Genomic DNA, 12,416 nt, shown 5'->3' on the forward strand with positions numbered 1-12,416 from the left:
GTATTCCCTCCTAGGAGCACAGGTCCCAACCCAATTGATTCTCTTCCCTTCTCTTCTTACCCAACTGCACAAAGATCTTTCCTTACAACTCTAGTTGTATAGGAGTCTTTCCATCACTATCAGTTTGTTTTCAGTGAGAATTACTCCACTTGCAGATGTACTTTTTATGTGCATGTGGAAGTGAGTTTAATGTACTCCTACTCTGCCATCTTGACCTCCTCTCATTTATCAACTTTAAGTTAATTTTTATATATGGTGTAAGTTATGAATCCAACTTCATTTTTGTACATGTAGAAATCTTGTTTTCGTAAAGACATTTGTTGACAAGATCATCCTTTCCCCTATTGAATTGTCTCAGTGCTCTGGTCAAAAGTAATTTTATTATATACAGGAGGATTACTTGACTTTCTATTCCACCTTATTGGTTTGTATGTTTTTATTAATGCCAGTATCAGACTGTTTTGATTGCTGTAGTTTTGTAGTCGATTTTAAATTAAGGAAATGTGAGACCTCCAACTTTGTTTCTTAATAAAATGGTTTAGCCTATCAGATTCTGTGATAATTAATTTTATATATCAACTTGATGAGATTGTTTGATGTACAGATATCCGCTTGAACATTATTCCTAGATGCATCTGTGTGGATGTTTTCTGAAGAGATTAGCATCTGAACTGGTAGATGGAGTAAAAAGGATTGCCCTCTCCAATGTTTTTTGGCCTCTCTCAATTTGTTTAAGGCCTGAACAGAACAAAAATGTGAAGGAAAGGAACATTAGCTCTCTTTCTAACACTTCACCTGGGGCATCAGCATTTTTCTCTTGGTGGTCCAGGTTCTCAGGCCATCATATTCCGACTGGAATCTAGATCACTGGCTATCTAGTGTTCAGCCTTTCAAACTATATCACTTGGTGTCTTGGGTCTCAAATTTTCAGATGGCAGACCATGGAAATTCTCACCCTCCAAACTGCTTGAGTCAATTTTGTGTTATATATATATTATATTTTGGGGGAAACCTTGGTAAATGCAGGGTCTTTTCATATTTCATATGAATTTTGGATGGATTTTTCTAATTGTAAAAGTTTTACTGGGTTTTGGATGTAAATTGCATTCAATCTTTAAATCACTTTGTGAATATTGATATCTTAGATCTTTCTATTCATAGACTCAAGATGTCTTTGCAGTTACTGGTGTCTTTATTAATTTCTTAAAGCAATATTTTATAGTTTTTACTGTAGATGTCTTTTTGCCTCATTGGTTATCCCTAAGAATTTAATTATTTTGGATAATATTGTAAATGGAATTATTTTCTTAATTTTATTTTCTTATTGCTTATTGTTAGTGTGTAGAAACAGAACTGATTATTGTGTGTTGACTTTATATCCCGTCACCTTAATTCATTGGTTCTAACTTTTTTTTTCCTTTTTTGGTAAAATAAAAAAAATCTGCATATACAATTATGTTAGAGTGACATCGTGATCATGAGGGCATAAGACATCATTTGTTTTTGTCCACCCCCTTAATAACATATATTAGAATTCATCTACCAAACAAAAAAGTGCCTCTGTGGGAGTATTATAATCCAGAACCTCATCCCGAATATCCCAAGAGAAGTCTGCAATCTAGTGCATTGTATAATAGGTAGCTAGATCTTGATATGATCTGTGAAATATGCAAAACCCTGTGAATCAGGACTAGATAGTCTCTTTGAGTCATGGGGCAACCTAATACACAGATCCCCCAAATCATCTATGGACACTGCCAGCAAAACATATGCCATACCCACACTAGTACCAATTTGAAGCCAGATTCTTCTGTGTACTTTGGTGGCATTGGGGATATTTAGATATTGTTAGAAAGTTGGCATACACAGAAAGTTGTTCACCATTGCAAGGGAAAAACGACAAACGAGCTCTAGCACCACCTTCAGGAAAATAAAAGTAACTATCGGCAGCTGGCTTGGCTCCTTGCAGTATCAAGAGAAGAAAGAAAAGCTTAAGAATTCTGATACAAACGGAAGCAAGATACATGGAGAAAATGTATTCATACAAGGTTTGAGAAAGCCTCAGAATCTATGGCTGGACTGACAAAAGGATTTCTAACCTGAAGACAGTTACTAAATGTGAAGAAGGTGACTGTTACCTCAAATGTACAAACATTGACACACAATTCCAAAAAAAAACAAGAAAAAAAAATGACCTCTCCAAAAGAACAATAATTTTCTAGTAAACAAACACAAAGACATGGAAATATACAATTTTTAGTTAGATTTCAAAATAGCAGTTTTAAAGAAAGGATAAACTGCAAAAAAAAGACAATTTAAAGAAGTAAGAAACACAATACATGAACAAGTAAGAAAGTTAGCAAAGGTAAACATTCATTAAAAGGAACCCAACAGTTCACCTGCAGTAGCCCAAGGACCACACAGGCCCACAGTCAGCCAGGCTGGAAACCAACTCTGCCCACCAGCTGGCCAGCACCAACCCTTTTATACTGTGGGTCGGTCCCCCAGCCAGCTACCCAGGTATTGGGACCTGCCCACCAGCAGGCTGGCTCCATCGCTGGGATTCCCAGCCTTTCAGTGAGCCCCACATAGAACTAGTCCCACAAACCAGCAGACTGGCAACATCTGTATGAGGCAGGGCCTGGTAGTCAACTGGCCAAGGCACAGCCATGTCTACCAGTGTGCCCATAGTAGCCCCCACAACAGAATGACTGACTCAGCCCACATAGGACACATCCCTCGATCATACAGATCTGGTGACTAGACAGAAGTGTGTGGCTGGACCTGATAAGATATTTCCTACATAACACCACTCCCAAAATACTGGGAAACATAACTGACTGTGAGAACCACACATCAAAGAAGGGACCCTGTGCAACATCCAGTGCAGGCTGTTGACACTACAACACCACAATACCAATCACAACCCCAACAAGGGGATAATGACCAGAAAACTCTGAGGAAAGACATGGCCATCATCCATACCAAAAACAGTCCTCTCACCAAAAATATTGGACTCGCTCATTCTACACAGGGATACTCACATATAAAAATACCCATTCAAGACCAGAGTAGATAACCATTTCTCCCAAATTCATAGAGACAGAGAAAGTTATATAAAATGAAAATGCAAAGAACTAACTTCCAATTAAAAGAACAAGATAAATATCCTGAAAGAACAGATAATGTAGCAGACCTCACCAGTCTACTATAACCTGAGTTCAAAGAGGAGGTCATAAAATGCTTAATAAAATAATTAACAAAGATCATGGATAGAAATGCAGATCATAGTAACAAGGACCTAGACACTATAAAGAGGAACTAATCAAAATTAGACAAGTCAATTACCAAGATAAAAACCAAGCTAGAAGCAAAGAATAGCAGAAGGATAAATAATCTGAAAGACAGAAAAATGGAGATCACCCAGTCAAAACAGCAGACAGAAAAACAAATGAAAAAATGAAAGCAACATATGAGATTTATGGCATAATATAAAGCATGCCAAACCATGCCCAATAGGAGTTTGTGCAGGAGAAGAGAGAGAGATAAGAGGAGCAAAACTGTTTTTGAAGAAATTACAGCTGAAAACAATAGACACAGAAAAAGCATTTGACATAATTCAACTTCCATTTATGATAAAACTCTCACCAAAGTGAGTATAGGGGGAACATGCCCCAACATAATAAAAGCCATTTACAACAAATCCACAGCCAACATAATACTCAACAGTGAAAATCTGAAAGCATTCCTGCTAAATTAAGGAATAAGACAAGGATGCCCACTATCACCACTTCTGTTCAACATGGTGTTGGAAGTTCTAGCCACCACAATCAGACAAGAAGAAGAAATAAAAGGTATTCAAATTGGAAGGGAAGAAGTAAAACTGTCATTTGCAGACATGATACTCTATATAGTGAACCCTAAAACAAAACTATTAGAACTGAAGATGAATTCAGAAAGATAGCAGGATGCCAGATTTGTATACAGAAACCTTTTGCATTTCTTTACACTAACAATGAAATACCTGAAAGAGAAAGTTAAAAAAAAATTCTGTTTAAAATTGCATCAGAAAAACAAAATCCCTAAGAACAAACTTAACCAAGGAGCTGAAAGACCTATATGCTGAAAATTATAAAACTTTGATAAAGGAATTTGAAGATGACTCAAAGAAATTGAAAGATATTCCATGCTCTTGAATTGGAACAGTATTGTTAAAATGGCCATACAACACAAAGCAATCTGTAGATTTAATCAGATCCCTATCAAAATACCCATGATATTGTTCACAGAACTAGAACAAATAATCCTAAAATTTATATGGAAACACAAAAGACTCAGAATTGCCAAAGCAATCCTGAGTAAAAGAACAAAGCTGGAGGCAGAACCTTTCCAAACCTCAGACAATACTACAAAGCTATAGTAATCAAAACAGTGTGGTATTGGCACAAAAACAGACATATAGATCAACGGAACAGAGAGTGAGCCCAGAAATAAACCCACACACCTATGGTCAATTAATCTACAACAAAGGAGGCAAGAATATACAATGGAGAAAATACAGTCACTTCAGCAAGTGGTGTTGGGAAAGCTGTAGTATTACACGTAAATCAATGAAATTAGAACGTTCCATCACACCATATACAAAAATAAACTCAAAATGTTTTAAAGTCCTAATTATGACATGGCATCATCAAATTCCTAGAAAGGAACATAGGCAAAACATTATTGGACATAAATCATAGCAATATTTTCTTAGATCTTCTTCCTAAGGCACAGTAAATGAGGTAATGGGACTTAATGAAACTTAAAAGTTTTTGCACAAAAAATAAAACCATCAGAAAAGGGAAAAGTCAACCCAGTGAATGGGAGAAAGTATTTTCAAACGATGTGTCTAACAACGGATAAACATGCAAAATAAACAAGTAACTCATACACTCAACGTTCCAAAAAAAAATCAAAAAATGGGCAGATGTAAATAGACATCTCTCCAAAGAAGACACACAGATGACCAGCAGGCACATGTAAAGATGCTCAACATTGCTGATTATTAGAGAAGCACAAATCAAAACCACAGTGAGGTATCTATCACCTCACATCGATCAGAATGACTATCATCTATGAAACAGAAACAGACTCACAGACATAGAAAACAGACTTCTGGTTACCGGGATGGGGGTGGGGGGTGGGGAGGGAAGGATTGGGAGATTGGGATTAGCACATGCAAACTAGTATATATAGGGTGGATAAAAAACAAGGCCCTACTATATAGCACAGGAAGCTATGTTCAATACCCTGTGATAAACAATAAAGGAAAAGAATATGAAGAAATAACACATATATGTATAACTGAGTCACTTTGCTGTACAGCTGAAATTAATAGAACATTGTAAATAAACTAGATTTGATAAAATTTAAAAAAGAATGACTATTATCAAAAAAGTCTACAAATAATAAATGTTGGAAAGGGTGTGGAGGAAATAAAATAATAAATAATAAATGATGGAAAGGGTGTGGAGAAAAGGGAACCCCTTTACACTGTTGATGGGAATATAAACTGGTGCAGCTACTATGGAAAAGAGTATGGAGGTTCCTTACAAAACTAAAAATAGAGCTACTGTCTGATCAGCAATCCCACTCTTGGGCATATATCTGGAGAAGATGAAAACTGTAATTCAAAAAGATACATGCACCCTAATGTTTATAGTAGCACTATCTACAATAGCCAAGACATGGAGACAACAAAAGTGTCCATCAGCAGATGACTGGCTTAAGAAGATGTGGTATATATATACAGCAGGATACTACTCAGCCATGAAAAAGAATGTAATATTGCCCTTTGCAGAAATATGGATGGAACTAGTGATTATCATACTATGTGAAGTAAGTCAGAGAAAGACAAATATTATATGATATCACTTATATGTGGAATCTAAAAAATAATACAAATGAATCTATATACAAAGCAGAAACAGAGTCACAGACATAGAAAACAAACATATGTTTACCACAGGGGAAGGAGGAAGAAATAAAATAGGAGTATGTGATTAACAGATACAAACTACTATATATAAAACTACTATATATATACTACTATATATATATAAATACTGTATATACTACTATATATACAAATACTTATTGCTTAAAGATAAGCAACAAGAATTTACTGTATAACACAGGAAACTATATTCAATATCTTGTAATAACCTACAATGGAAAATAATCTAAAAATGTGTGTATATATATATATACATTTGTATATGTATATATGTGTGACTAAGTCACTTTGCTGTACACCTGAAATTAACACAATATTGTAAATCAACTATACTTCATTAAGAAATAAATATTAATTGATAAATTGAAAAATTTGATAATTGAAAAAATTGATGTGTCTTGCTTTTCTTTCTGGTTTCAGAACTTACTTAAACATTGTTATTGGAAATAGATTTCCATTCTGAAATATGATAAAATAGTGTTATTGTCTACTTTGTTTATCTTCTAAAGCAATAGGTTTCCGCCCTGTCAATTCAGTGTTCACATGTCAGAACAAATATTTTGTAATGTCCTCTTTGACACCTAAGTTGCAACACATAGGAAATATTATCTATCGAAATGCATAACATTAAGATAGTCTGTAATATAGAGCAAAGTACATTATCCACTCATTTGTGTGTTCACTCAACAATGGACATATTGCTTTAACTGTGTGTGTGGCACTGGAAAAGGCACTGGTGATGAGGGAGTAAACAAAGATAAGAGCTGATCTCATGAAGTTTACATTTCAGTGTGGAGATGCATTCAATTAATAAAATAAATGAGAAAAATTAGAGCTCATAAAAAACTAACAACTGCAATTAAAAGACTGGAAATTGGGATAGGGAAAGCCAGAAAGCTTTTTAAAAAAAATTAGCAGAAACACTTTATTTATTTTAAAATACAATAATCTTTTTTCATTGTTCAAAATTCATGTATCTTTAAACTGGGAAGAGAAAATTCACCTACCATCACACAATTAGGGGGAGTGGCATTGTGTGAGGTGTCAGTAGATTAGGTGAAGATAGCTGAAAGCTTGAAGCAACTGCTCTACAAGGTGGTCAAAGGACATGACATCAGAATGAAAGGAAAATACAAGGTGGTCAAAGGACATGACATCAGAAGGAAAGGAAAAGGAGGAAATAAAGATGGTGACTGAAAGTGAGGAGATGAGTCAATTCCTTAGACATGTCAGGACTGATCAATGTGTGCATCATTGCTTCCGCATCAGCTGAAAGAGACCAAGAGGGGAGGCATCTACCAAGGGAGGAAAATAAGTATCCCTTGGTGATCAGTATTCAGTATGGGGGATGTGTGCCTCAGTTGCAGGAAGCTTGGTTGGGAAAACTCTGATATTATTCATGTTAAACTAGCTCACAGACACTGTGCAAGAAATCTGGTTCAAGTGAAAGAACTAGCACTTCAAGCTTTATATATGTAGCACTGAATTGACATTTTGATTTACTATATATTTTTTTATAATAGCTTTATTGATGTATAATTTACATTCCTTTTAAGTGTACAATTCAATGAATTTTAGTAAATTTACAGGGTTGTGTAACCATCATCACAGTCTAAATTTAGTACATTTCCATCATCCCCAGAATAAACTTTTTCCAGGGACTCTATTCCCACTCCCAACCCAAGGTAACCACGAATCTGCTTCCTGTCTCTATAGAATTGCTTATCTTGCATGTTTTATATAAATTAAATCATATAAAATACAGTCTCTTGAGTCTGGCTTCTTTCCTTAGCACAATGTTTTTGAGGTTCATCAATCTTGTATCATATATTTCATGTTCAACATCCATATTGTATCACTACTTCTTTTTTGTTCTCAAGGCAGAGTAGAAAATTGGGCTGATTTCCATATCATTCTGAATGAGATTCCATATTATCATTAGTTTTATTTGCTTATTTTTATCACAAATAATCCCTAGAATTCTTACAGGTTGGATTATGGAGAGGAAAATTGTAGGTGCATTAGTTGGACAACTTAGTAAATTAAAGTTATGTTTATACTTCATTCCAGGTCTCAATGCTCTAATACTCCACCTATTAACTAGCAAAAAATCCGGTTAAGACCTACAAGTATTGCTGAAAAAAATGAAAGTAATCTAAATGAAAAGATACTTCATGCTCATGAATTAGAAGACCAATACTGTAAAGAGGATTTATAAACAAAAACTGAATTACAGATTCAATGCAATCTTGATTTGTTTCTCAAATTGGAATGTCAGTTTTAAGGAAGAAAGTAATTTGTTTTTATTTACATAAAAGTGGAACTCCTACTGGATGTGATATTTCCCGCTGCAAGCAATATAAGTCTATAGAATCTACCAACTACTCCCACGGCATTCAGTGGAACAGGAAATATGGAAATCTGGGAGAAACTTTTGGGAACATTCCTAATTGTACTAAGAAAAGATAGCAGAGAATAGATGAATGCATGATGTTTGGTGGAATAGGAAGAGGAGGAAGCAAAATGAGGTTGAAGTAGATCCTGGCAATTGACAAAGACATGCCAAGGACCTTATTTCAGATGAAAGGTTCTTGAAATTCTACCTATCGCTGAAGGGGGAAAATTGTAGGTTAGTATGGTTTACCTGATTTTGAGTAAATCTGGAGTCCTATTGGTTAGTCTTCTCAAAGAAGGGAAACTAAACCCAAAAAGAACAAAGAAAAAAATACCCCTTTCCCACTACATATAGAATGGAATCTTGGATAATGTCCCTGTTTGACCTGGTTCTTCTTTAATCTGCTGGTGGTGGTGGTGTGTGTGTACTTTCATCTTTCAGATGTTCTAAGATATAATAGAGAGAGCCATTAGTTACTTGGGGCAATTACTGTAACGCATAAGTTCATATCTTAATGGTGACTTCTTGTCATTTGGGACTGTTTGAATGGAATATCAAAGGAAGAGAATCTCAAAGACGTCTAAATTTAGTAAAGAAATCTCTTCTTCCTGGTGGTTTTGCTTTGTATTTTTTTTGGAGCACCATAGATATAATAGATAGCATTTAGAAATTCGGTCCTGATACTGTATTTTGCGAAAAGCAGTGACTTTCTTTTCAGGTTTTGTTTGATACTAACAACTGATGTCTTAACCAAGAAACAAGACCATATTGATCTTACCTCTTGCAATATAAAATTGCACTCCCACTTGGACTCTTGCTGTTTCATTCATAGTGCAATTTTCATGAGTTATTTTTTTCTTTTTTGTTTTCTTCATGTGTAACATGCACCTTACATTCTCTATTAGAATTTTAGGTCAACTTTTATAATTCCCAAAAATTAATTGTGGAAAAGTTTTGCTTTGTAAATGCATACATATAGAGAACTAGCACACCTTAGTCTATTAAACACCCCCACAGATTTGATTTGCATTTAATAAGCTAATAACAAACAAGAATGTGTCCTAATGGACAGGTTATTTATTAACTTTTACCACCATCATTATGACATAACTTGCTTAGGCACAGGGCAAGCATGTTTTTAAGTTAATAAAAATCATAAATGGACTAAAAGAATGGAAGTCACATTTAAAATATTGAAACTAAAATTAGGTAACCATTCTTGGCTATTTGAACTGTTGGTGATATTTTAAGGCTGTAAAATAAAACAGGAATCTGTGGTCATGTTGCTAAATTCTCTTTCTTTTGGAAAATTTCAGCAATATACTTGTCTATGGAAGACTATAAAACTGAAAGTGTTTAGGATTTCTCTTCTTTTAGTGACTGTAATACTATGTTTTGCTTGATGAATCTGTAAACTGAAAATTATAGCTTCATTCCAGAGAGTGAGAAGAATTATTCCAACAGATGGCATGAAAACACCATTCTAAACTGTATGATCACTGATTGTAAATTGTATCTGTAAAACAATCCTTTTAAACAGAGTGATGCATTTTATCATACAGATTATAGTTCTATGCTTTTTTGTTTTTTAGTGTGTTAACATTTTCTACTCCAATATAATATTTATTGCTTGCATAATTATCAGATTAAACAACAGAAAAACAACAACAAAAAAGTGGAGATATTTCAGTGGAATTATTCATAATATATTATCCAGTACCTCATGGAAATATAATTTCATCAGCAAAAACTTATGATATAGAACTACAGGCTGCTGAATAAATGCACATATCTGGCTTCTTTATATGTTTATGGACTGAATGCTGACTGGAATGCTATGGTATGATAATTCTATTTAAATTTCCACATATGATCATATGTTTCCCTGTCCTTAAACATGCTATGGTTTGAAGTAACATTTACCCTTCTCCAAAATTTATAATTTTAATTCCCTGCAGAGTTGATTGCAGCTCTATTTACAATAGCCAGGAGATGGAAGCAACCTAAGTGTCGATCATTGGATGAATGGATAAAGAAGATGTGGCACATATATACAATGGAATATTACTCAGCCATAAAAAGAAATGAAATTGAGTTATTTGTAGTGAGGTGGATGGACCTAGAGTCTGTCATACAGAGTGAAGTAAATCAGAAAGAGAAAGACAAATACCATACGCTAACATATATATATGGAATCTAAGAAAAAAAATGTCATGAAGAACCTAGGGGTAAGATGGGAATAAAGACACAGACCTACTAGGGAATGGACTTGAGGACACCGGGAGGGAGAAGGGTAAGCTGTGACAAAGTGAGAGAGTGGCATGGACATATATACACTACCAAACGTAAGATAGCCAGTGGGAAGCAGCTGCATAGCACAGGGAGATCAGCTAGGTGGTTTGTGACCACCTAGAGGGGTGGGATGGGGAGGGTGGGAGGGAGGGAGACGCAAGAGGGAACAGATATGGGAACATATGTATATGTATAACTGATTCACTTTGTTATAAAGCAGAAACTAACACACCATTGTAAAGCAATTATACTCCAATAAAGATGTTTAAAAAAATGCATAAAAGCTGGGAAGACATATAGGATGTCAATGTATCTAGCCATAATAATATAATTATAATTATTTTGTAGTGGAGAGGTTATTGTATTCATCAGGATATATACCATGAAGACTATTGAATATGGATTAAAAAAGGCAATTTGCTGAGGTGTGTATGTAGATACTAGTGTCATGTCAGAGAGGAGGCTCTTTGTACTTGTCACCATATGAACAAATTCTTTCCAAGGAAGAAGATTTTAATTAACTGCCAAGTTTGTAGTTGTTGTTTGTTGTGTTTTGCTCTGCCTTTTAAAATGAGAAATTGAAATATGAGATCAGAACTTTTTAATAGAATGATTTTTACACCCCAGTAACTAACTTTCTCTATATTTACCTCAGTGTAGTAACTCATGTTTCCTCTAAATAAATATGGAGTATTTACAATGTTGAATTGAGGACAGCCAAAATAATAATTTGCCTGGAATATCTTCACATCTTTGCTTAGCAATAAATCTGAGTCATTTTTAAGGTCTCCACATAATTTTTTCCTCTTCCTAAGTATTGCCTTCTCATACAGGCTTACTCCACCTCCCCTCCATTTTTCCACTTGAACTACCCCCACCCCACAAAGGGTTAGATGCACTTCCTCCTGAACACGATGCACCCATGCATATCTCTGTAACTGTATCATAATGACCTTATTGTCTACCTGATTCTTTGTGGACTTTTTGAGGGAAGGGATTACATATAAATTTTTATATTTCAGGGGGTTAGTATTCTTCCTAGTAATTATTTGGTAATCAGTAAATGATTATAAATAAATCATCAAATGAGTGAATAACTGTATAAGATTTTCTCTGAAAAATTAAGTGAATTAAATGCAAAACCTAATTCAGAGTACAGCTCTGTACAAACAAAATCTTTGATCTTAATTATTTTTACCACATGATAACACTTTTGTTTTTGAGCTCCAGTTTGATCCAATCCTGAACTTAAAATTGTCCTGAATTTTAAGGGACAAAAGTGCTAACAGAGTGATTATTTGTCTAAATGACAGCTATCTGGCATATCAGTTCATCTAATCCATCTTCTTCATAACATATTTGCTTAAACTACATTTTACATTTGATTACACATAGCAGAATGATTTCTTATGCTTTTTTTCCTTATTTGTGTGAACCAAAGAGTTGAAATCTGAAGGTAAAGTGACCTCCTAAATCTTTCTCAGTCCACATTTGGATTCAGACACCCATACGGACTTAGTGTTTCCCAGGTAGTGGAAAATAGGCATTTGCCTTGTATGGGATGGTGAGCTGAGGACAGCGAGGCTGCCCTCTAGCTAAGAAGAGCGCAGCCCTGATCATTGACTTTGTGGTTGTGTTGGGCTGATCATGTGGGCAGTGAAGTTGTCATTTTACAATCTTAATTTTACTAAATTCTCTGCTGGAATGGTTGGCTCTTTGTTTGTTTGTTTG

This window comes from Leucopleurus acutus (genome assembly GCF_964270905.1).
Source record: "Leucopleurus acutus genome assembly, chromosome: 3".
Lineage (NCBI taxonomy): Eukaryota > Metazoa > Chordata > Mammalia > Artiodactyla > Delphinidae > Leucopleurus > Leucopleurus acutus.